The 26183-nt window shown below is 40.7% G+C and overlaps 1 long non-coding RNA gene across 1 annotated transcript; it reads right to left on the bottom strand.

Moving 5' to 3' along the window:
• Window positions 1–18625: 18625 nt before the first annotated feature.
• On the bottom strand, window positions 18626–25245 carry LOC124274473. Its single transcript, XR_006897955.1, has 3 exons — window positions 25139–25245; window positions 23922–23926; window positions 18626–18637 (listed from the first exon to the last, which is right to left on the bottom strand). It is a non-coding gene; the product is annotated as an uncharacterized LOC124274473 (long non-coding RNA).
• Between the last annotated feature and the right edge of the window lie 938 nt (window positions 25246–26183).

Below are 26183 nucleotides of genomic sequence, written 5' to 3'. Positions count from 1 at the left end.
ACTTCAGCATTTCATCGATTCATAGTCAATATGTGGAGGCTGAAGAACAGCCCCTTTGTATTAAATTATCCTCGCAGTATATTTCTAAATCACATTCAACTATTCAATATATTAGTGTTTTATCTTATTCTTAAACTATTCTGTGATTTATTTCTAGTTGTCATACTGAACTCCGATGTACTGTATAGCGTGATTAGATCACAAAATTCAGAAATACTGTCGACGTGGCGTAAACTCAACTCTCACTCAACCTTTCAGTTCGTTCCAGGGCTGGATTAACTCACGTATATGGTGTTTGAAGCAGGTTTGGGATGCCATGAATTGAATTAGCAGTTATACTGAATTATTAGCAATGGCGGTTGCGAAGGGATATTTATCCTGCATTTTTCAACTGTTTAGGACACGTGCAATTGCCAATCTGTAATGGCCATTTTTGTCTCCATTTATATTGGAGGATTATCGGTTTCCGCCCTTACAATTCCTTATTTTCCCACAGACGTTTCACCTAGAATGCACATTCCACATCAATGAATCAAACTATTTGAATTTGTAAGATCATTAGCAGCCTAGGGGATGATGTTACTGATCCACAGTGCCTTATCTTTGCCATCTGAATGCCACAAGGGTGAATTCTCTGCTATCCTTGCCTTCTGTTTTAAAGCAACCATTTTCATGTAATATGTGAGTTTCAGATTATGTTTTCATGCTGCTTCCATGTCTCCACATTCACAGACGGCAATTGCAGGAATGGGATCATTGCATGAAATGTTCCTAATCACTGCTCACTTCAGTTTCATTTTCTCATCAAAATAACTTTTCTCATCAAAATATTCCCCGGGGCACTGTCAAAGTCCTAATCCGCGACCAAGCAATTCATTTGGGAATTTTATTCAAGCTTGTTTACATCAACCTTCATCAAAATCTTGATGACATAATTTGCAAGTGACATTCCCCTCAGGATGTAAGATACTTCCTTCACGTTATTCCTACACAGTGAAATATATGCACACATCTGTTTAATTCAAAATAAAAACAAATGAAATCATGTATTTAGACAAGCAATGCACTTTAGTGTCATTATTATCACATGTTGTACATGCTTTTTTACAACATCTTTCTAACATCATGATTCTATGTTGTCACAGTTATCTACGCTACACATTATGGAAGGTTGTCGTGTTTTATGCCATGCTGCCACGGGCGTTAAAACAGAGGATCACAAATCACATCACAATGCGAACTGGAATTATTTGCATTTTACATGTGTGATTGCCTATACGAATTGGGTTTAACGTCGTGCTGGAGAATATTTCGCTCATATGACGACGTGCATGCGTGTGTATGTGTATGTGCGGCTGCTTGTACTAGCCCAGACTGAAGCTGGTTTTATAGTGCTAGCCTACTGAGATACCATGCCGCAGTGAAGCATGAATACCCCACTCAGACACATTATACTGACTCCGAGCCGACCAGTCCTTGTTGTACCCATTAATGCCGAGCGCCAGGCAGGGACCAACAAGTACCATATTTTAACGTCTTTTGGTATGACGCGGTCGGGGATCGAACCCGCGACCTTCCGCTCTCCGGGCGGACGCTCTAACCACTACACCACGGAGGCGGTATTGCCTATACGCACTGTATGTGATCAGGACAGATACTGTGGTACAAAATACTGAGACTTCCAATCAAATCTGACAAATGCAGAGAATGGAATAAATATCTTCATGTACAATTAGATAAACAGAATCATACATGGAGGGCTTATTACATCGCATGTGAGCACGAAAACATCTCACGTATCGTACAGGTAACTGGTCCTGAGTGAAATGTGTCTGTGAATTGTCATACCCATTTTGATTAGATACTATGTGTATTGAACTATGAACTATCCATTTATTGTAAAACATGTACCGATGAAAAGAAATAAAGTAATGAAAAAAAAGAAATGTGTCTGTGGCTCATTATATGACATTTCTTTTAAATATATCCAGTCAAAAATGTCTGAAAGTTGTAGGGGTTCCCACGTGTTTAAAAAAAATGTTATTGACGAACAAAGCAAATCTCGACGAACACAATTACCTCAGAGGAAAACTCGTGAAATATATAATTTTCAGTGTTTTTAAAACTTCTTGGACGAGATACAGGCAGGAAAAAGAGCGTGCTGTGTAAATTCATTTACTACCGGAGATGTCGATGGTTGGGACCCGGGGGTACTTCGGCACTAATGGGTTGGAACAGAACACCGACTTGCAGACGTGGATCTGGACATGTTGTATTTGTTAAAAAATACGGATTGTGAAAAAATACACCAGTAAATCTATATTCATTTCTGTAATATCTTACAATGGAGCAAGTGCAGATTTGACTTGGTACTTACATTTGGAAGAAACAGACCATTTTTCAGTGATCTAGCCACATAATTTTCATCGCTATTTTGCCCTTACGCCAAACAAACTCTGTTGAGAGAATGGATGTTCTGTTGCCTTGACGTTATATACTTCATTACCTTGAAGTCACGTCTATCGTATGTTGAGCTTCAGGACCTGTTGTTGATCACTGTAAAATACTGTTACGTGCAAGAATTCGCCTTATATTGAGAGAGTTTAGTTTGACGCCGCACTGAGCAATATTCCAGCTCTGTGGTGGCGGTCTGTAAATAATCGAATCTTGACCAGACAATCCACTGATCAACATCATGGGCAGTGATCCAAGCAATTGGGATACGATGACATGTGTCACTGTCAGCGAGCCTGACCATCTGATCCCGGTAGTCGCCTCTTACGACAAGCATGGGTTACTGAAGATCAATCCTGACTCGGATCTTCAAGGGTCGAATAGCCTGATAGACTACTGGATCTACCTTCCGAAGACAGTATATAGTACCTCTATAGCAATAATAACGTCAACGTTAAGTGCTCACCTTAGGTACGGCAGGTGAGTTGAAATCAGGTTAAATGTCGCGTCCATGCCGGTTTAACTGATTGCGCGTGAGAATCGGGATTTATAATGGTTTTAAAGCTCTCGCCCACTGTGACACCATATCTCAGCTTAAAGTGGATACGTCACTCAGGCACAATACGCTGAAACCGATGTGACTATAATTTGCTGCTGTATCGAGTAACATCTTCCAACGTCTTTGTGTATTGATGCTGAGAAAACTTGAAGAAAGCATCCACTGTTCACTTGTTCATAGTTGCCAAATGTTTGCTGATGTGGAACAAGTATTTACTGTACATTCAATGAAAAAATAAAGGATAGTTTGCTTCACTTCAAGAAGACAGACGTTCTTTGTAATTACCGACAACCAACATTACACAAAATGTTTGAGAATGCCACCCTAGGCAAACGTAGTAAAATTGAGACATTTCAACATTGATTTCCGTTTCTAGCCTGCTAATCGCCTTATTTCCTATAAAGATTCCGTTAATTATACAATGTTTCATAAAATTTCAAAACGAACGCGAATCATTCAAATTAAATTATGTTGTTTTTAAAACATATTTCCACTCCCAACAAGAATCTAATTTACGGGATTGTGGGAATACGACAAAGTTGAAGCAGAAAATCATTATGAAGGCAGAATATTTTTTCGTAGAATTAATAGCGGTTTAACGGGTATTATTAAATAGCAGCAGAGTTATGGAGGGATGCGATGTATGACCACGACTGTAAAACAAACACCTGGGTTGATAAATAACACACTAAAACTTTATTACAAACATGATTCATGCATGTCACTACGACATAAATTACGAAATACTGACATTTGTAAAAGAACTTATATCAATTATACGAAGAGTTTTTCATGCTAGGTTTTGTTTTCATCAAAACTGTTTCCCAATTAATGGCCATGAACATGTTGTTTATCTCCTGGGTGATTATTGTCATGTATCTCTATATTATCCGATGCAATAGAGCATTTTGTCTTGTACAGTATGTCCCCCTGTTGTTTTTTCAGGTGAACAACTGACTTCAATTTTCTTGTGTTTGTGGAGGGTGCCACCGATGCAGCAGGTGCGATCACCTGGTATCAGTGGTTCATAGTGATTCACAAGCACATGCTCCAGAATCATCGGAGTGGTTCGGTCGTTTCACATATTGGAGATTTCTTGTAGCATTGAATAGTTTTTGTCGGTAAATTTAACGTGTTATATCTTTTTAGTACTTAACGCAATAAAGCATTTACAAGGAATCAGATAGGTTAATCCAATGATCGTGTACATTATTCATGTTTTGCCTCTTAGCTGCGAGTGAATACTGCGGTGAATAATGATTTTTGCTATAAATGTGATTTTATCATGTGTTTCTTCCGACCACTTCAGTCACTGTGGCGTATTCATGTCTCAACTAAAATAAACCTTACACGTGTTACAAATAGAATAAAATTACTTGCTGGTGTTTTGATTTGTTTGCTTCTGCGAAATACACATAATAATCACGCAAAAAATGTCATTGTTCAAAATTTAAATCCTGTCACCATCGTCCCAGGCTCCCGATAAGTATCTGAAATATTGCCAAGGGAAGATTGTTCCACTCTTCAACAAGAGCATTGCAGAGTTCCGGTAAAATTGACTGAATAACATTCAGGCAGTTGTCAGCTCTTTCCACGTAAGGTTGATAGGGTTGAGGTCAAAGCTAGCCACACCATACTGTATATAAGTAGGCTTCAACGCTGGTACGATGAAGTCATGTGTTATCGTCAGTAAGAAAGTGCCAGTTCGGTCCCTTTGAACCAGCATATCTCTAAGAGCACACACAAAAATATAATTCATTTTGTGCTCACCTGTCTTTAAGTTTGGTCATTCCAGCTCTGCTCATCCAACTCTAAATCATGAGTGAGCCTCCGTTATTTCGGCTGTTGGACTTCGTTGGAATTCTGAAATCCTTCCCTGTCCTGCCACACAATGACCTATGAAATTTAGACATTATTTAGTTTCACCATCGAAACGTGCTGCTGCTCAGTACTCGCTGTCTAATATATGTGATCGCTTATCATACCCAAAAGATGTCGTGGGATGTCTGAGAGCGAATTCCATTGCAACCGACGATCAGCAGGTCATTTCTGAGTCGGGGTAATGATGATCAAATGCTGTCGACCACCAAAATGTCACCCTATAGATTTTCCAGAAGGAAACCCAAAATAATCCTGGATTAAAAGTCGAGGTAAAACTTTCGAGATAATTGATCAGCACATAAATATGAATAATTATGAGTGAATAAATGTTGTGTTACCCTCAAGTCACCTGTGGACATCCGGGATAGAATTGGTCCTCTGTCATATGAGACATGTCATATGAAGTGACTAACGAGATCTCGCGTTCGGGCTCGCACACATATCATCGTATCCAAATTGCGTAGATCAATCCTCATGATGTCAATCATTTGTTTGTCTGGCCCAGATTAGATTATTTACAGACCGCAGACATATAGCTGGAATATTGCCGAGTGACGTGTTAGACAATAAACACACAAATTAAACTTTCCAGGTGTATCACAAGTGTCGTACCATGTTTAGTTAGTGTTTGATGCCTAAACTACAATCTACAAAGTCTGTGTAAATAATTTCATTAGGACACAGAGGTTTCATCATGACAGCTGCCATAATGATGATACAGGTTTAGATGAACATTAGTTCTAGAAACCGTTAAACATTACACATAACGTAGACTATATGTCTGAAACATGTCCGGGAAGATAGACGTTTAAAAATGTTTAGATCTCTGAAATTAAATTCTTTAAATAGTTTTAATTCTATTTATTCGTCAATTGTAAAACTACTTGAGTGACATACCTATCTAAACCAGTATCGGTTTAATTGATTGACTATCTATCTGAGAAGGCTAAAAGATGCTCCCTCACAGCGAGATATCCCCTGCTACCGTGTATTGATGTAAGAGAGAGTTCCTGGAGTGAAATAATGAACAAACATTTTTCAGATCTCAATTTTCATTTCCGGATTGTCTTTGATGCATTAATTTGGTTTCTTCTGGTAATATTGTTTCCGACTGGTTATGAACACGACTGCGTTGTACTGCGATAAATCAAGTTTATGTGTCTTCGTGTGGTATTTTGCAAGTACGTATTACACGCTTCGGGAAGACTGGTATTGATCGACCGATTTCATCATGTGGACACCGTTGCTGGAGAGTGCTTTGTTTTGAAGATTCAAGCTTCGTTTTCCTTAGATGGGCAACTCTAATAGGATCGTTATCAACCGTGCGCCAGTTTATGATGCTACATTTCAGAACGTTTGAGGTGCATTGAGCATGCACTTTGTAAGATTATAAAAGCACCACATATGACTCTTGCTCAAAGGTTGATAGATCAAAGCTACAACAGTCAGTACATTGGGAAAGCTTTTCAATTATTATTATTTATTTTCAATACATGGACGACAGTTCCAAATTTACCCTTCACAGACACAACTGTTGTCAAAACTTGACAGACAAATCTGTAAGTCCCTATTTTGACTTCTTTCACATTGATCACTTTGCTTGTTTGACACAACGTCTCATGTAAATGTGATTCAAGGCGTATGAATCGTATAATGTACTAACTGTATTGGATTATTGGAGATTTCAAATTATCTTGGAAATGATATATTTGTAAGTAAATGCTGCACATTATGACATAAGAACGCTCGGTATAATTGAAGATACCCCATGTATACTGACGTGATACTGAGTGACATAAAAAGCATAGTACACACCTGCGTTTGTTAAACAGATAGTATGAATTAGTGATAATACCATGTGTTTGTAAAAACGTGATCCAACCCACCAGTGGCAACCACCACTAACACATTCAGTTTCATGCCAACTGTTCACCTCCACAAACATTTTCTTATTCGAAAATACCCATGAAACTGAGGAACTGCACGGGACGATGCTTCGAATTTGGAAGTTCATATCTGCAATAAGCCTTGAATGTTGTAGCCCTGATCAAACAAAACTTCAGAGCAAAATTGATATGATTCGCGTATCCCCTTTTAGTATTATTCAATGTGAAAAACTGTTGCAACCATAATAAATATTTTCCCTACATGTTGTGTTAGATTCTGATATGTGACATTACCACAATGGCCCACACCTTGAAACGTGCGGCAACAAAGGTTCTGTTTCGATTAGATACAGTGGGACATGAACAGGTAATGGTTGGTCAACTCGTTGGAACTGAATTGACTGGGGAAATTGGACTTGGCCCTTAATCCTGCAGCAAAATCATGATTCAAATTGCTTTTATAAATAGATGGAAGTTTTCGTATGACGCTAGACAGACATCAACACAAGGTAATTCTCGAACCTTTCATTTGAAGCAATAGAATACTGTTTAAAGCACTCACTACACTTGTGGAGGATTTAGGAGCCACCGAAACGCATTAAACTAAAATCCAAAGAGATGTTTAAGAGTGACAATTTGATTATCCACACGAAATTCATTTATCTTTCATAAACATTTTTCACAGTGACATTGTTAACCTGGCGGATGGACGAATCTGTTCTGGCCAGAAATTGCTGCTTGGATATGACAAACATTGCATAATCTCCTAAAATGAGACACTCTGTATATCAGTTACTACGTGTTGCGGTTTCTACTAAGACACGATCATGTATAAGCACAACCAACCTTTTGAGGTTGTCTGAAGAAGGGACGGCAGAGGGTGACTGATGAATTATGAAACATCAGTTCAGTGTATGCATTGGAAAGCACAAGATGATTTCACGCAATCTGCTCAACTATAGTGCCCTCAAGAAGATTCTGGTACAGAAATCTCTCCTGTACAGAAACATGAGACTTATTATCTTATCCATATACCTATATATTTCATCAAAAGTTTTTAACAGTGGCAAACCTGCTCGGGTCAGAATAATTCAGCTTAATTCAGTGAGCACTGGCCACTTTCTGTCCTGTTATGTTTAAACCTATTGAATCAAGGCATTCGTCGCTACTGACATCACTTTCAGCACATCGAGATGCAAAATACACAGGTACTGGTCTTTCACTGGACATAGTTACCATGGGTCTGCCTTCTCTTGACCTCTGGCCGGTTTCACAAGGCGATCGCAGTGGTACGATTGTCGTAAGTCTGTGTTAAAGTATGGGAGTTGCGATCACCTTAGTGCTACGATTGTCGTAAGTCTGTGTTAAAGTATGGGAGTTGCGATCACCTTAGTGCTACGACTGTCGTAAGTCTGTGTTAAAGTATGGGAGTTGCGATCACCTTAGTGCTACTACGATTGTCGTAAGTCTGTGTTAAAGTATGGAGTTGCGAGTCGTGTTAAAGTATGGGAGTTGCATCACCTTAGTGCTACGATTGTCGTAAGTCTGTGTTAAAGTATGGGAGTTGCGATCACCTTAGTGCTACGATTGTCGTAAGTCTGTGTTAAAGTATGGGAGTTGCGATCACCTTAGTGCTACGATTGTCGTAAGTCTGTGTTAAAGTATGGGAGTTGCGATCACCTTAGTGCTACGATTGTCGTAAGTCTGTGTTAAAGTATGGGAGTTGCGATCACCTTAGTGCTACGATTGTCGTAAGTCTGTGTTAAAGTATGGGAGTTGCGATCACCTTAGTGCTACGATTGTCGTAAGTCTGTGTTAAAGTATGGGAGTTGCGATCACCTTAGTGCTACGATTGCTTTGTGAAGTGGGGCGCTGGCTGTCCGGTCTGTGTGTAAAGCTGGTAAAACAGGTTTTATATAGCAACATGGGAGACGGGTATGTCCCATCTGAATCATACTCTGCCCCGCTCTCGTTTCAGTCAGTCAGTGTCAGTCGTTTCTAACTGAAACCATTTGACGAGGAACAAAATGACAGAATCAGTTGTCTTATGTGCCCAGTAGGTATTCATCTATTAAAGCTGAGACTACGTGCAGTTCATTATCTGAACAAAAACAGCTAACATGCTCTTGAGTGACATTTCCTATTTTCATAAAGCGTTCTTACGAGATACGTCTTAATTACTATATGTAGTTGCCCAAATGGAAGTGTATATATGTGTGGATTAGCTATCCCAATATTAAGGCCTGTTATTCAATTTATTTGTAACTGGTAATTACTACCCAGCAGTGCCATTGTTGATATCCTCTTATAAATCCTTGCAAGCCTTGTTTCAAAATAATTGGAAACATTGGCAAGATTTAATGTTTTAACAACACTAAACAACAAAAAGTAATATTTAATCAAACTAAATTGTCTATACAGTCAATAACAAAAGAACAGTGTACATAAAAGGTCAACACGAAGGAAAAGATATAATCTGAAACAGACTCCATTTGGCCTAAAAGGAAAATGTAGACAAATGGATCACAGAAAATTAGTGATGTATAAATTTAAAGATTTTGTAATGTTCCAATCATTGTGCGTATTGATTCCAGTTCCATCCTTTGTTGACTCTCGACTTTAATATCTGTACTTCTCTGTGTAACTGTGTAGGACACATTCGTATTGCACCATCTTGCAATCCTTCCCCACTGTCAGTTTACAACAGTTGTCCATCCTAATTAGCAAAGCAATAATCCATACAATCTCTGAGACCATCGGACGTCCGCATAGAAATCTAGGTGGAATCTAAACTGAACGACTAAAGATTTTGTCATTTGGTGTTGTCAGCTCATGTGCACTGACGCCAACTGGAGTTGGAGGAGTGGGTGTATCAACCCAGCTCCTGGACACTGCCTCTAGACACTGAATAATCACCAAGTGATTAGACATATATCATTGCCTTATCCGCTAACCATGGTTTTACCATTATTTCTAAGATGCCTAGCGGTTAGAACAATCGAAAAAAAAATACATTATCAGACAATAAAGGTATAGTTTTTTGATGACGTAACAATTGAATGACGTTATCCCGTCACTGCGCCATTCTAGTGTGCCCCCTCGTAATCGAACCATTTTACATTACGTCACAATGTAAGCGACGTCACGATGCATGTCAGTTGTCATCGCCTCGTACGGCCTCCTACAGTAAACTACACCGTTGCATCCAGTTTCTTGGTTTCCTGTTGCTTCACGCAGCTAACATCACTGGTGGAAACATTACGTTTATGTTTTACGACGGTTAAAATGTGTCATTTCGACTCACAAGTTTTCAGCGACACGGTAACGTTCGTAATGTTTACATTCCCACAATGCAATTGTGGAATGTCGCTTGACTACTCAACTTCCTCTGGATGTACTGATCTAAACTTACGCTGGTAGTAGATATGCAACGTTCATATTGCCCCATATGGTTTACGTTAATGACAGATGTAATTAAAATAATTCAGAGAAGATATTTAATCCGAACGTAAACCGTCATCAAACTGTTATCATTTGTTTTATTCTGGTAACGTTCGTCTTAACGTAGGGGGCAGACACATCAATAGAACAGCGCGCCAGTTAGCCCTGTGCGAGGATTCTTAATTTAGGTCACCGACACCGTCGTTTGTTTTCTGCCTTAAATTAATCGTAATTATCTTTAGAAAGTATTAAATTTGGCATCTTAGAAAAGAAATACACTTCGCCCTACCACCATGTATAGTGTAATAAAACACACTTTCGCCCTGATCTATTATAACGTTAAAGCACTCGGACGCAAACGTCCTCGTGCTTTAACTATAATAGTTCAGGGCAAAAGTGTGTTTTATTACACTATACATGGTGGTAGAGCGAAGTGTATTTCTTAAACATAGTAAGGATTGTCACAATATAATCTGTATTTGCAGTTTCAATCAGTCTAACAATGTTTGGATCCATTAGGGACACCAAAGGAGCCTCACTGTCGATACTTACACTCAGGCATAAGAAAAGATTACCTGTACTTGTAGTAACATCTATGTACTGAAAACTCTATATGTAACCAAGAAACCAATCAGACTGATTACACGTTCCATGCAAACATTAGTCTGAAATGAATGTTCCTTGAAATACCAAACCCAACCGAAGGTCCCTTTGTCTTCCTATTTCGTTATACTTTCACCCTTCACAAACGTATTTTATATTTTGTATCTTTAGGATATCTAGCATTTTGGCAAACATTCAAATATATTTTCAATGAAATATTATTATGCTATTACATGCGAGTTTATCATCAACCAGTGTTTGTGTGAAAATGATACTGAATTAAAAGAACAAGCATAAACATTGCACACTTATTGTTTGTTTGTTGAACCCGTGAAGATCCGGGTTAGAATTGATCTTCAGAAACCCATGCTTGTCCTAAGAGGAGATTAACGGGATCGGGTGGTCAGGCACGCTGACCTGGTTGACACATGCCATCGTATCCCAACTGCGTAGGTCGATGTTCATTCTGTTGATCACTGGATTGTCTGGTCCAGACTCGATTATTTACAGACCGCACCATATAGCTGGAATATTGTTGAGTGCAGCGTAAAACTAAATTCACTCACTCTCACTGTTTGTTCCTCGCTCATCAATGTTCCAGCGGTGTGGCAGGCACCTCTATCGGTAACCACTGACACGGATACAGTTATTGATCATTTACACGGTTTACACCCCATCAACTTTCACGTCCCATGAGTCCAATGCTCCAATATCTCTAAGCAAATTTGATTAAAAAAATAACTGACAAGAGAATTTCATTGAAATCTAATCAGCGTAAACCCACAGAGAGGACACAAAACGGATGTGCATGCCGTGGAATCATTTATTTCCAGATGTTGACATTTACTAGACAGTGCTTCAAAATATAATTTTGAATCAAATTGTTCAAAATAATACTTAACTGTTTCTTTGAAAATGCAAATATTTGCGTACACCCCGTTGTTATTGATGCCAAGTGTGGTTTGGAAAATATAACAACAAGAGTTGGGATGAGTTGAGTTGAGTATGGGTCCACGCTGTTTAGGAATATTCCAGCAATATCACGGCGGGGGACCCCAGAAATAGGCCTTACACATTGTACCTCTGTGGGGAATCGAAACCCGGATCTTCGGCGTGACTAGTGCACGCTCTATCCATTTGGCTACCCCACCGCTCCAATAGCCACAAGAATATCTGCGAACTGGAGTTGTATATATCGTGTGTTCGCAATGTCACCACCACCATATGTGACAATGTCACCACTACTACATTATCTTACCTCACACATAAATGTCGTTTTCTGATTCGTTTAGCCAATCAATGTACCCCACTTACAAGCGAGTAACATTTTCCATGTTATTATGATTCAATAGCCGTGCTTCAAACAGTTCAAAATTAACATTGAGGTGTTCGGTAAGATAACTACGTTGGTCACTGGTACCTCTGGGTCCACGGGTTGATGTACCCTCTATGTTGATTTATGTTCCCCTCGACCTTCGGGCTCAGGGAACATCGAAGGCACATCAACCAATGCCCCCCTTGAAACCAATGAACAACTTATAATGTCACCACAACCGCTATATGAGACAACGTCACCACTACTACGTGGGACACCGCCACCACCATCACATGGAATATCACCACCTCCTCTACACGAGACACAACAAAATCCACTACACGAGACATTATTAACACCACCACTGAATAGGACACCAACACTACCTCCAATACATGAGGCCATTCCACCAAGATCACCACCACTACAAAACATACCGCCACCACTGAATAGGACACCAACACCAACACCTCCAGTACATGGGGCCATTCCACCAGGACCACCACCACTACATGACATACCGCCACCACTACAAAGGACACCACCACCACCTCCAGTACATGGGACCATTCCACCAGGACCACCACCGCTACATGACATACCGCCGCCACTGAATAGGACACCAACACTACCTCCAATACATGAGGCCATTCCACCAAGATCACCACCACTACAAAACATACCACCACCACTGAATAGGACACCAACACCAACCCCTCCAGTACATGAGGCCATTCCACCAGGACCACCACCGCTACATGACATACCGCCACCACTACATAGGACACCAACACCACCTCCAGTACATGGGACCATTCCACCAGGACCGCCACCGCTACATGACATACCGCCACCACTACATAGGACACCAACACCACCTCCGGTACATGGGACCATTCCACCAGGACCACCACCGTTACATGACATACCGCCACCACTGAATAGGACACCACCACCACCTCCAGAGGACGAGACCATTCCACCAGGACCACGACCACTACATGAGACAACATAATTCCAGGGGATATCACCACCTCCACTACATCAGGCACCCCTATCCATACAATAAAACACCACCACGACCACCAGCCCTCCACTACACAACGCCACAGGCATCACATTGTCACCACCACTACAAGGCACATAACCAGATCCAAATAATTCCCACAACAACTTTCTACTCCTCTACATGAGACAGTACCCTGACGACCACCACTGCAAAATGAGAATGGTAGTCCAACATGACCTTCGGCATGCCGAGGATGCAATAGCCTCTCCAAATGAAGGTCATCCTGCGCCTTGCTGTCTCTGGTAGTGTCAAAGGCTTCAATCGTTCTAATTGTTGTTTGAGGGCGGAAAAGATAGGTTTCTTCAAAGTCCCATATCGTTGCAGAAACATGTCTGAATCAGCTTCACACGGAGCTAGATTATCACGAATGATGTTACGTCTGAGATGCCAGAAGGTGTGGAACCCAAAGAAGGGATACTTTCTTATCCGTAATAAGGGCATGTACACTCTTCACGGAATGCCACCGATAGCTCGGTAATCAGCATACCATAGATTCACTGTTATTGCTAACGCCATGGGCCCTCCAAGGCGTTGTCGTCTTCAAGAGCCACAAATTTGAACACTGGCTGCTTTCTATAGAGGCATGTGAAGAGTAATCCATCGCAAAATGTTGTACTCATACCTTCGAAAAGCCTTTTTTGCAGGTATTTGATCACGGCATGTTCTTCAAGCTTGTTCTTTCCCCCACAGCAAACAAATGCAACCCTTTATGAAAGCCATTACGGAAAAATATAACATTATTGATTCAAAAACACATTTTTACAACGTAAAGTAACAATCACAAAAGCTAAACTTACAGGGTCTTCCTGAAACAGAAAAAATATGCTAACAACAGCTTTGTAGTTGTGATGAAAATTAGAATGAAGATTAGAATGAAGATTAGAATGAAGATTAGAATGATGTAGCAGTAATCTTGAAAATACTATTTGGAAACAGCAGCATCTCAGTTAGGACACTGCGTGTTAGCTGGTTGTAGAAGAAAACCCCATGCAGACTTCAGATATATACCAGTTTGGTGAAACCCATCTAAACTTCTAATGAAAGCAAACCTTGAAAAATATTAAGTCTGAATCTGGGCGCAGATCCCACGATCGTAAGACAGGTTGGCGCTTCTAAGAGACGCAATTCCACATTAACACTTTGTGTGCTCTAGATAACTGTGTCATCCTTGTTTGGGCATACCTATATTTATGACGCTATTAACCGTCTTATATTAAGCTGTGTAACTGTGATCACATTGCCGACATATGTCCAGCTTAGCCCAGTCTGAGGTAAGAGCCTTGGGAGAAAGTATGAGGCATCAAAATACGATCCATATGTCTGAAGGCTTAACATGCTGACAACCTGTCACCTCGTGTTCCCAATAATGAGATGTGATGACCGGTAGGTCTTGTGCAGTTCCTGTTCTGTAAATCTGTGGACAGTCTTAATAAGGACATAGGGAAATGGTGGACAGATTACATGTAAAATGATATCAGGAAAGGTTCATCTGCATAAAGCATGCATTGTCATTACATGTATTGTCCCTTCTTGTATTTTGTCGCATTATCTGTTCTGGTATACACTAAGCCTCTTGCATCCACTCTCGGTCAATAAATGTGATAAGACGAATACATTTTAGAGGGCATATCTAAAAGAAACGTGTCGTGTCGATGCACACATTACCAGTATTGTAGATGTCAATGCATGTCAAATTATATCTAAGGCTTCAGTAATATTGGTTGCCTGAACCTCGATGTAACCTTGTATGTGCGCAGTTTATTTACTCTGATAGACTCTCAAAGATGCAGGAGTACTAAATCTAAGAGCACTGGAGGAATTGGTTTGTCAACCACGTGCCAGTAACAACCGGGTTAATAGTGAGTATGTCGTGTTTAACGTCACTGTAAACCATGTTCCAGTTACTTCATAGCATGTCAGCTTAATGTAGAAAGAAAGCCCAAAGTGATACAGTTCTTGCACTTTTATAAACCATTTTGGTGAAATAGAAGCACGTGTACTGTGCCAGCACACCTAGACATAATCAGGAAGAACCTGGATTTGAACCGACTATCAAAGGTTTCTCTAGCGGTGCTTAATGCGGTTTATGCAGTCCGTGGTCATAGCCCAAACCATAGAGAAAATATGTACAAAATGCTGAACTCATGTAATTAGACCCATGTAACTTGTCATTGAAATGATCAGAAAACATTTCTTAAAATACTGTAATGTAACAACAGGAAAACATGAGACTATCTTCATTCTCAGCAACCTCAAACTGCAATAATCTCGAACAGCCAAAATAAATATGATAGCTTTGAGTGAGATCGACTGAATTACTTCATGGTCTGCTTCGCAGACTACTATAGGTGATGTGTTCAGCATCTAAGGTAGAAATGCACTATGTGTTCGGTATTTGCTATTGAGCGTTTAATAGCCATTTCTATTCAGTCACTTTAGCTTATTGGGGCCTTCGTTTTCATCATGAAGTATAAGTCTGGCTAAAAACAACTCCAGCTATTTCCCAATCCCGATCTACGTCACCATAAATATACATTGCCTAAGAAAGTATCGGATAATAGGAATCATCATGGGAGGCTTCTGTTCTATATGGTACTGGCAAGTGGGATGAATAAATTATCTGCCGGCGAGGAGACAACTAGATCGAAGGGGTCTTAATGGTTTACATGATGGGATGGTGACGCACCAGGCTGTTAAAGCAGTCAACGATCCATATCAGAACTTTCAGATTCCAGCTAACGTCACTGATTCCGGGTACAATCACCTCTGTCGGACAGACACGATGGAATTTGTCGAGACATACATCTTGACTTATGTTGTTCCACTCATCTGTGACAACAGCACTGAGTTCAATGAGGTGGTGGTGGGTTTTGACGTTTACGTACCAGGCGTGTTAATAGGGGAAAGGACAGAACAATGAGCTGGCCATGGCATATCATGAGCTACAAATCCGGCACGATAGCAACGTACATTATGATCTTAAAAGATATAACTTTGCCCAGCACGCTAGACAAATTGTATTTACCTAAACTGTATTTACTCTGCCGTGGACAATAATAATAATATAATAATGGCCAATTATATAGCGCCTGTTTCCACACACTTATTATTACCTTGGATGACCCAAACGGACTGTGAAGCGCTGGAAGGTTATAGTCGCATGACTTATTCCACCAGGTACCAATTTTCAGATGGGTGAGCAGAGGCAAGTTGAACAAACACACTTGCCTTAGGTGAGACCACATGTATGACACGTGCTTCGTTGTGGGACAGGACTGAAGTCCTAGAAACTCTCAGGAGGCAAGCTGCCAAACACGGTCACCCGTCCAAGGACTCACCGAGCCACTTCAACTTCAACTGATTTTTTACCTGAGCTCTGTGCACACGACCACACACCACCGATTCGGCACAGTTCGGCTAGTCATTGTCACACCACACCACACAGGACCACACACCACCAATATGGCGCACAGTTCGGCTAGTCATTGTCACACCACGCCACACCACACAGGACGACACACACCACCAATATGGCACACAGTTCGGCTAGTCATTGTCACACCACACCACACACCACCAATATAGCGCACAGTTCGGCTAGTCATTGTCACATCACACCACACAGGACCACACACCACCCAGTCGGCACAGTTCGGCTAGTCATTGTCACACCACACCACACAGGATCACACACCACCAATATAGCGCACAGTTCGGCTAGTCATTGTCACATCACACCACACAGGACCACACACCACCCAGTCGGCACAGTTCGGCTAGTCATTGTCACACCACACAGGACCACACACCACCAATATGGCGCACAGTTCGGCTAGTCATTGTCACACCACGCCACACCACACAGGACGACACACCACCAATATGGCACACAGTTCGGCTAGTCATTGTCACACCACACCACACACCACCAATATAGCGCACAGTTCGGCTAGTCATTGTCACACCACACCACACAGGACCACACACCACCGATATGGCGCACAGTTCGGCTAGTAATTGTCACACGTCATTCCAATATCGAGCAACAACCAACACGATCGTGTTGCACAACGTTTCTATCAATGAAACGCTTATTACGACGTCTTCAAACTCGATTCCTTCTGCCACGGAAGTCGGGAGCGGGAGTGAACCTCGATTTGTCCATAAACATTACGTCGATTATCTCAGTGCTGACGTTGCCTACACAACGTACGATTCTGATTCAAATGGCCATCAATTCGGCATGACGCGTGGACGTCATGCACGCAAGTGCCATATCTACAGATGAATTATCACCGTCTTGTCACGCATCCTTACTCCAGTAATATATTGGAGCCTGAGGGGCAGTTCGCAACTGCTTTCCTAATGTCATTGTTTGACCACTCTGTTCCGGGCTGGAGTTGTTGCCCCTGGGCGTGAAAATCGGCATCAAAGAACGACGTAATGTGTTTACTGATATTAGGACCAGGATCTGATGGCAGATTGAGAAACATGCAGAATTTGTGCAACAATATTCTGACCAGTTGCCACATGCCAAATGCATATGACAAGTAAACGTTCACCACTTTCCAAACGTCGCATGATCCATTCTCCGTTGATGATTAAATATGTTCAATAAAGTGTATAATTATGACAATATAAGTTGTTCACTGGTCACGAGGGGGACATGGGGTGATGTACCCTCAATGTTTGTTTATGTTTCCGAAGGGCTCGAAAGGCTCAGGGAACATAAACAAACATCGAGGGTACATCAACCCATGGACCCCGAGGGACGTATTTATCTTACCGAACACCTGAATGTTATTTTTTAACTGTTTGAAGCACGGGTACCGTATCATAGTATGGAGTACCAGACGACAGGAAAAACAAATTTAGAGTTATCTCCCTTCCTTCGATTTGCATTCGCAAAACATCGGTAATTTCCGCACATCATACGTGATTCAATGTTATTCGAGATAAAGAATAACTACTACGAAATACCAAATGAGTTCGGCATTCCCAGCGGGGTATATAGACAATATTATTCGCTTGTAAGCTGGGTACATTGAAAATAAAATAGAAGAGCGCTCAGCCAATCAGAAAAGATATACTTCTGCTCACAATGAACTAGGAGTGAAAATGGTTAATCATTCGTATCTACATGTGCACGTGCTGTCCGACTTCTCGAACTTCATGACTGTCAGAATGTTCGGGGCTTAAATTTCTTTAGAAGTGTTCTTGCCATATACATCACTTACTTTCATTGCCAGGCCTGTGTGCATGTACCTTTAGTTCATCTCAATATATCCCCCACTTTTCTCATCGTATACACTGGTCGTTAGAACATATCCCCGTGTTTTATCAGAGCAAATAGCACCAGGAATACCATTTTACCCAAATGTCTACAATTACTGTTTATGGGAGGAAAGAACTTTCCAGTTGACGTGTTGCTCAAATGTCCACTATTAAATAACCACGCTATTACCCGATGGATGTTCCAGTAACAAGGTTTATGCTTACTTCACGTCCCCACTTAGCTACTCCCGCAAATACTTAGTAACAAATTTATGTTTTGATGCAACGACCTACTCCCGTTAACGCCTGTAAGTACTCTTTTCAGCTATGTAGCTAAATGGCCTATACAGCTTGTAGTATTTAGGCCATCAAAAGCGTACAGTTTCGTCCAAACTCCTTAACTCTTTCGTTTAACATTGCCAATCATATGCCGATAAAAGAAAAATGGTTACATGGGCGGAGTGAGTGAGGTTTTACACCGCTTGTAGCAATATTTCAGCAATATTACGACGGGGTACACGAGGAATGGGATTCACACATTGTAACCATGTGAAAACTCGAACCCGGGGTTCGTCGTGACGAGCGACGCTTAAACCACAAGTCTATCTCACCGACCCGCGTGAGTGAGTATTTGAGTAAGTTTAACGCAACTTTGAACTGTATTGCAGTTATTACACGTGACAGTCCAGCATGGAGGAATCCCCAGCGTGGTGCAGGTCATGGACGTCAATAGACGTTCAAGAAGAGTAGGTGAAACTGCTAGAACCAACACAGAATAGAAGGGCAATACACAGTATCGACAACAACCTATATTTTACTGTAAGAAACCTCCTGGGTCTTAATAGAATCCGTCTGAAACGCAAGCTGACACGGATCGAATTTCTCTGTGGCATATCAGTAAATGGATGCATCTACCACAGCAGGTTCTTTGGTAAATGAATTGGTGTCCTTAAATTGGTATCATTGGGGACTGGGGAAGATAAAGTGGTCTGTAGATGCTCTGTGTTGTGTCATTGTAAGCGGGAAAAAACTAGCAGTGATTATATCTAGTATGTCCTTAAACCCAAGTGACATGCGAAAACGTGACTTTGAATGCATTTGATTGTGTAAGCATTATTCGCGTGGGTCATTCTTTACATGGTTTAGCCAAATTTGAAAGTTTCTTTTCTCCAATGCCATTGATTATCTACTCTGTCACTATCAAAACAGGACATTGAATAATCAATTCCATTTCCTGAACAAATGGAGGAATGTGGTCTCTGCTGTAAAGTTGCACTGATGTACAGATACCAGTCTCCCACGACTAGATGATAAATGCATGGCACAACTGATGACATGCAGGACCGTCTGGTCATGATCCAACGCGGGGCGGTGGGGTAGCCTAGTGGTTAAAGCGTTGGCTCGTCACGCCGAAGACCCGGGTTCGAATCCCCACATGGGTACATTGTGTGAAGCCAATTTGTGGTGTCCCCCGCCGTGATGTTGCTGGAATATTGCTAAAAGCGGCGTAAAACCAAACTCAGTCGGTCAATCAGTCATGATCCAACGCAAGCTTTGGCTCTAGGTACAATATTAATGCGATTGTACTGATTGTGAAGTAATGTATATGAAGTTGTTTTGTCACTGATTGGAGAATTTATTGCTATTTTGACGTAATTGAATTTTGGGTTTACCATACAATATCTGAATCTATAGCTCAAACCTTGTTGATACAATTATATTTTAAGATACTGAAGGCAAAAATGAAACACTTCAAATACATAAGATCGTCAGTGAAGGTATTTAGCCTCCATCGTTGTTGTCTTATTTTCTTTTTTTGTTCTTACATGTACACGATATATATATATATGCTCTCTGCCTCATACCATTTATTCACCTGATGAAGGAGTAAGGATCCGAAACGTTCTTTTCCTCATAATAAAGAAGCTGACATCCACAAAACTCTCTTCTCTATGTGTATCATTTCTGAATGCCATTCAAAGAACTAGTGAAGATATGGTTCTGATGATACGTTTTCAAGACGTAGTGTTGTGTGTTTTTAGGATAACAACGCACGAGCACACATGGCTCGTACTGTTACTGTGTAGCTCCAACAGCAGAACATAACCACCTTACCATGGCCAACACACAGTCCACATTTGTTACCCATCACCCCCGTCTGTCATATCCTTGGACTGCTTTGGAGGCCATTAACAACAGGCGACTACTCTCAACTTATTTGGCGATGCCCTGCAGGAAGAGTGGGTTGGAATGAGCCAAGTTGACATTGGACGTTTGATTTTAGGTATGCCGGGATTGCCTTGAGAATAGAGAAGGGTCCATGCTATATTAATGGGTTTGGTTTTTACATGGTAAATGATAGGGCTGTAACGATACATCGAACTATCGATGGATTGCAATTGTTTAGTCTCCGATAGCAATTAATCAATGGTAGAAACTAATTGACTTCCTATGATAAATGCCCAGCACAAAATGCAGGAAGTATCATATTCGTTCACTTTGATTTAGAGTTATCCGCCCCTGTTACCTCTTCAACAAACTTGATCTGGGTTTCAAGTTTCTTGTCAGTTATTAAAAGAGACTGAAACTACTTCAACTTTTGTTTTGTTTCATATAAACCGTACATTCATTTGGGAAATGACTTCAAATAAGACAGCCATTTCAAGGAGAAAAAGACTATTTGCAATAGCGTTTTTTAATAGCTGGTCGCAATAGCAATAGTTGTTTTCCCTTCAATAGTCATCCCTAATAACTGAAGTAATGGTGTATTGGCCAATTATCTAACAAAATCTGTGACAAAATAATATTCTACGACTTCAATTTAGGTGGACAATTTGTAGAGATGGTTTTGTTGTAAATGGTGTTATTTTTATGTTTTGGTTCATTTTGAGGCAACAAAGCCATAGTTAAATAACAATAGATACCTTTTTAATTTTAGGAATGTATTTCAGTTTCCCTTGTTAATCCAGATGAATTAAATGCATTTTGACTGACTGAATGTGTCTACGTGGATCATTCGTCATTGCTTCAATCTAACTGTCACATGACCCAGATTGAGTTCTCATGAAAAGACACTATATACACTTCTCCAAGTGAAATGTCTTCTAATGAAACTCAAACTACATTTATAACTCCTTTCATTACTGAAATACATGTTTAACTCATTACAATGTACGTTCCACAGTACATAGAGATCCCTCGTTAATGGGTAAAAGTAAGGTGATGGTATGTAACAAGTGTTATTAACTATTTGTAGGTTAAAGGTCACATGTAACGTAAAACACAACTTTGCAGATTCTGATACCTTTCGGTATGGACTTACCGAAACAAATCGTCAAAAAATGCAAATTCAACTTATAAAGTTGAAAAATAACGCGATGGAAAAAACGCGCGAAATCGGAGTTTAAACGTTTCACTAATTTTCCCCCGACTTTTCTGGGGAAAACGGGTTTCAACAGCTGGGCTGCGCTTATAGCACGTGCGCAGTGAAGTAGGTTCGCGCAACTTGGAAGCGGTTGTCCGGTGAATACCCGGTGAAGGCTTTGGTGTGAGCTATTTTTCTAATGTTTTGTTGATATCTCACAGGCGCGAGCTTTTTATGTTATGACAGTAAATTAACTGTTTATATAATTTCATTTGTCTATTTCACCGAGTCACTTTCTCAGTTCGATACTTAAAAGCAATGTCATTATTTAGCGTTGACAGAATTTCCAACTGTGATATAGATATGTCGTTGTCACAGACTAAACTCAATGTCTTGTTTTATTGACACCTGTGTGTCTGCCTGCCTGTCTGCTAATGACAATATTCAATACACAGCTGCTATCACTGACCACATGCAATTTGAACCAATCAGGCTATACACCATAGGCAGGTGTGATACTTGAACACATGACATGTTATGATGTCTGTTGATTGCAAAATGTTATACACAAAAAATGAGCATGTATTTACAAAACCCAACATCTCTATATATACACACAATGACCCGTGAGGGCATCTGCAAATGAACCAGCCGTTACACTTGAGTGCACACCCACCCGCTCTGACTGGGTTCGGTATCCCGGCTGCTTCGTTTCTTGGGAAGTAAACCAAAGTACACAATATTGCACTTTTGATTTGTGATTGTACGCTTATAATTTTGTTTATATGTTTTTTCATAACCAGCAATGTATATTATATGCCATGAATAAGTGATAATTGTGTTTTAATTATCTTTGATTTTTTGGTTGCATGTGACCTTTAAAGTAGATAATAATACTCAACCATGAGTGAGTGAGTATGGTTTTACGCCGCTTTTAGCAATATTCCAGCAATGTCACGGTGGGGGACACCAGAAATGGGTTCAACCATGAAGTAATTCAGTGTTGGTTGATGTTTTTATCCAACGTAGATATAGAACGGGGACAATACAACATTTTACAATGTACTTGATAAAGCAATGTCATACATAAATAGGAAATACATACGTATGACATAATCTCTGTGTTGAACATACCAGACAAATCACACACACCACCCTTCTCATCTGACATGGAAAATGTTTCCTCCTTATCTCGAATATCTCGACTTACGCTCGATGTATGAAGTTGGTTCCAACTGTCCCTCTCTGTGATAATGCTAGGTCTGTCAAACAAGGCGTAAAAGTCGATTCATTAAATGTACACCATTGAAGCCCGCTGTAATAAGAGCAGAATATGTATACCAAATGGACATATTGCCCTGCCGCTTCAATGACTCTTGGCCATTTGTGACTGATCTCGGAGTTAAAGATTTCAGTTACATGATTGGATCACACTTCTTGTTTGTTTATGTGTTATTCAAGCTATATGGCGGCGGTAGGTAATTAATCGAGTCTGGGCCAAACAATCCAGTGATCATGAGCATCAGAGCATCATCAGCGTCAGAGATGTGAGGAACACACGAAATAAAATGGACAAATGAGTGTTCACAAGTTTAACAACAATATAGTGTAAGAGATATTACGAGTCTCCATTCAGAGTAGTAGGACCTGGTTCAGATTAAGCTACCACAGGTTAGATTTGAAGATTAAATGGCCTGATGAGGAGCATACCAGACCAGCTGGTAATCAGCTTTACATTGTGACCGATTCCATGGCCAAGTGAATGAAGCGTCTGCCGTGAGAATTGAAGATGGGTCGTTCAGTTCCCCCAATACCAAGAGATGTTAATAATGGTGCTTGTTACTAAACCTCCCTTTCGCTATTAATGAGATTAATAACGAATAGTCGACTCAGGGTGGATGTATTGAGTTAGGTATTCATACTAACCGGAGCATGGTATTTCAGTTGGTGAGTATTACGGTGTCATGATTAGTCAGTTTAAATACACGCTGAGGCTTTCGCACCATACACACACGTGCGTACGCTATATATGTGCAAACATTTTCAGTGTGACGTTAACCCCCAAAACATCTCACCATGACTTATTTTCATCCAATGACTCTTGGTAATGCGAGTAAAGGATTTTATGACTGCTTCCATTAATCTGTTTGATTGGCATTTAGAAGTTGGTGACTAATAAGAAAGTAAGATTGTTTATGGATAACAACTTCTTTTATTATATATGATGCAACGTTTCGGTATGGATTCTTATACCGCTGTCAAGCAAGAGTGAAGTACTACGGCACAGAACAGACGTATATACATGAACAGGGATAAAGTAATAACAACATGTAGGTATGAATCAAGGGGATTAAAAACAACAAGGCACGGTGGAAATAATATAGTGACAATAGGAGGAAGCCAATGGTCCTAGAGGCAGAAACAAAAATATACATGGCTGATGAGATTAATTAGCAATGATAACTGGAGTGCTCTAATCTGTTGTTTTTATCAGTTCATTGTATGCAGAAGGGATGAGATATCCCTGGTCTCTGTTGATTGAGGGCTTGTGTTTCCGGATTTGAACTGCTTCTGCAAGTTTTCTTTTGGTGAAGTCCTGGTGGTTTTTCGATAATATCTCTACATTGTCCCAAATTATGTTGTGATTGGGACAGTTGATGATGTGGTCTGATAGTGCTGATTTTCTGTCAGATTTAGTGGTAGATGATAAGTGTTCTTTGATTCTGATATTTATGGGCAGGGAGGTTTCGCCTACATAGGCCTCGCCACAGTCACAATTCATTTGTAGACAACACCTTCAGGTGTTCCTGCCTTTAGCTTTCAGTAAGGTTTTCAGTGGTGTAGAGCTGGTAAAGTAGGTTTCGATGCCTGCTTGTCGCTTCAGGAGACGGCTGATGTGGTGGGAGGTCTTCCCTATGAAGGGGAGGGAGATACGAATAGGTGCTGGTTCAGGTTTGTTGGAGGCCGGTTTTCTTGTTGGGTGGAGTGAGGAGCTGATAATTTCATCGACTAGCTTTGACGGGTAGTGGTTGAACTTGGTGAAAACATGGCGGAGGTGCTGTATTCCTGTAATGGGACTGGTGGAGGAGAGGTTGATGGCTCGTCTGGTGAGAGTGGAGATAATGCCAGTTTTGGTTCTCAAGGGGTGGTTGGAGTCAAAATGAATGTATTGGTCGGAGTGGGTTGGCTTTCTATAGACACTGGTTTGGATCTTGTTAGCTGGGGTTCTGGTTACGAGGACATCTAGAAAGGGAAGTTGACCATTGGACTCTGTTTCTACGGTGAACTGGACTCGGGGGTGCTGTTGGTTGAGGTGTTGCAGGAGGGCTGCTGGGTCTTGGTCTTGACGAAGAATGACAAACGTGTCATTGACCTTCCTGTACCAGCAAGTTGTTTGATGGTTGAGGTGCTAAGTGCTTACTGCTCGAAGGGGGTTATGTAGATTTCTGTGAGTATTGGGGACAGAGGGGAGCCTATGGGCAGGCCGTGGATTTGTTCATAGTAGTCGTCTCCCCAGGTAATGTAAGTGGAGGTGATGCAAGCAGAGGTCAGGGCAATGATGGAGTCAGTGGTGAGGTTGGTGTCAAGGGGGGTTTCTAATTCAGAGAGGCGTCGGCGGAGGATTTGGAGAGTTTCATCTATGGGGACACTTGTGAAGAGGTCCAAAACATCGTAACTCAGGATCTGGTCTGCTTCGGTTATTTTCAGGAGTTTGGTACAGAAATCCGTGGAGTCAGAGATGAAGGAGTCCGCTGTTTGGGCAAGGATTTCCGTTAGGTGTTGGGCGGTGCTGTAGGACATAGCTAATTAATCTCATCAGCCATGTATATTTTGTTTCTGCCTCTAGGACCATTGGCTTCCTCCTATTGTCACTACATTATTTCCACCGTGCCTTGTTGTTGTTTTTAATCCCCTTGATTCATACCTACATGTTGTTATTACTTAATCCCTGTTCATGTATATAAGTCTGTTCTGTGCCGTAGTACTTCACTCTTGCTTGACAGCGGTATAAGAATCCATACCGAAACGTCGCATCATATATAATAAAAGAAGTTGTTATTCATAAACAATCTTACTTTCTCATGCTTCTATTAATATTGACACTACTCCGTCGACGTTTATCTTTAATCATTAACAAACATCAGTTGAAATCTTTACAAATTATCTGGATGTTCCATGTATGTGTTCTATTTATACTTTACAGACATTCCCAACGAAGAGGGCAGTGTCTTTCCGATTATCTTAGCAATACATTTTCTGTATGTCATTGAATGTCGAGTACCTGTTTTCATGACCCGAGATGATCCGGATTTAGAATTCGTCTTCAGCAGCGAATG

Source organism: Haliotis rubra, unplaced genomic scaffold (assembly GCF_003918875.1).
Source record: "Haliotis rubra isolate DU_JTF1 unplaced genomic scaffold, ASM391887v1 Scf104, whole genome shotgun sequence".
Taxonomy (NCBI): Eukaryota; Metazoa; Mollusca; class Gastropoda; order Lepetellida; family Haliotidae; genus Haliotis; species Haliotis rubra.
The sequence above is the reverse complement of the archived record's forward strand: the minus strand, read 5'-3'. Positions and strand labels throughout refer to the sequence as shown.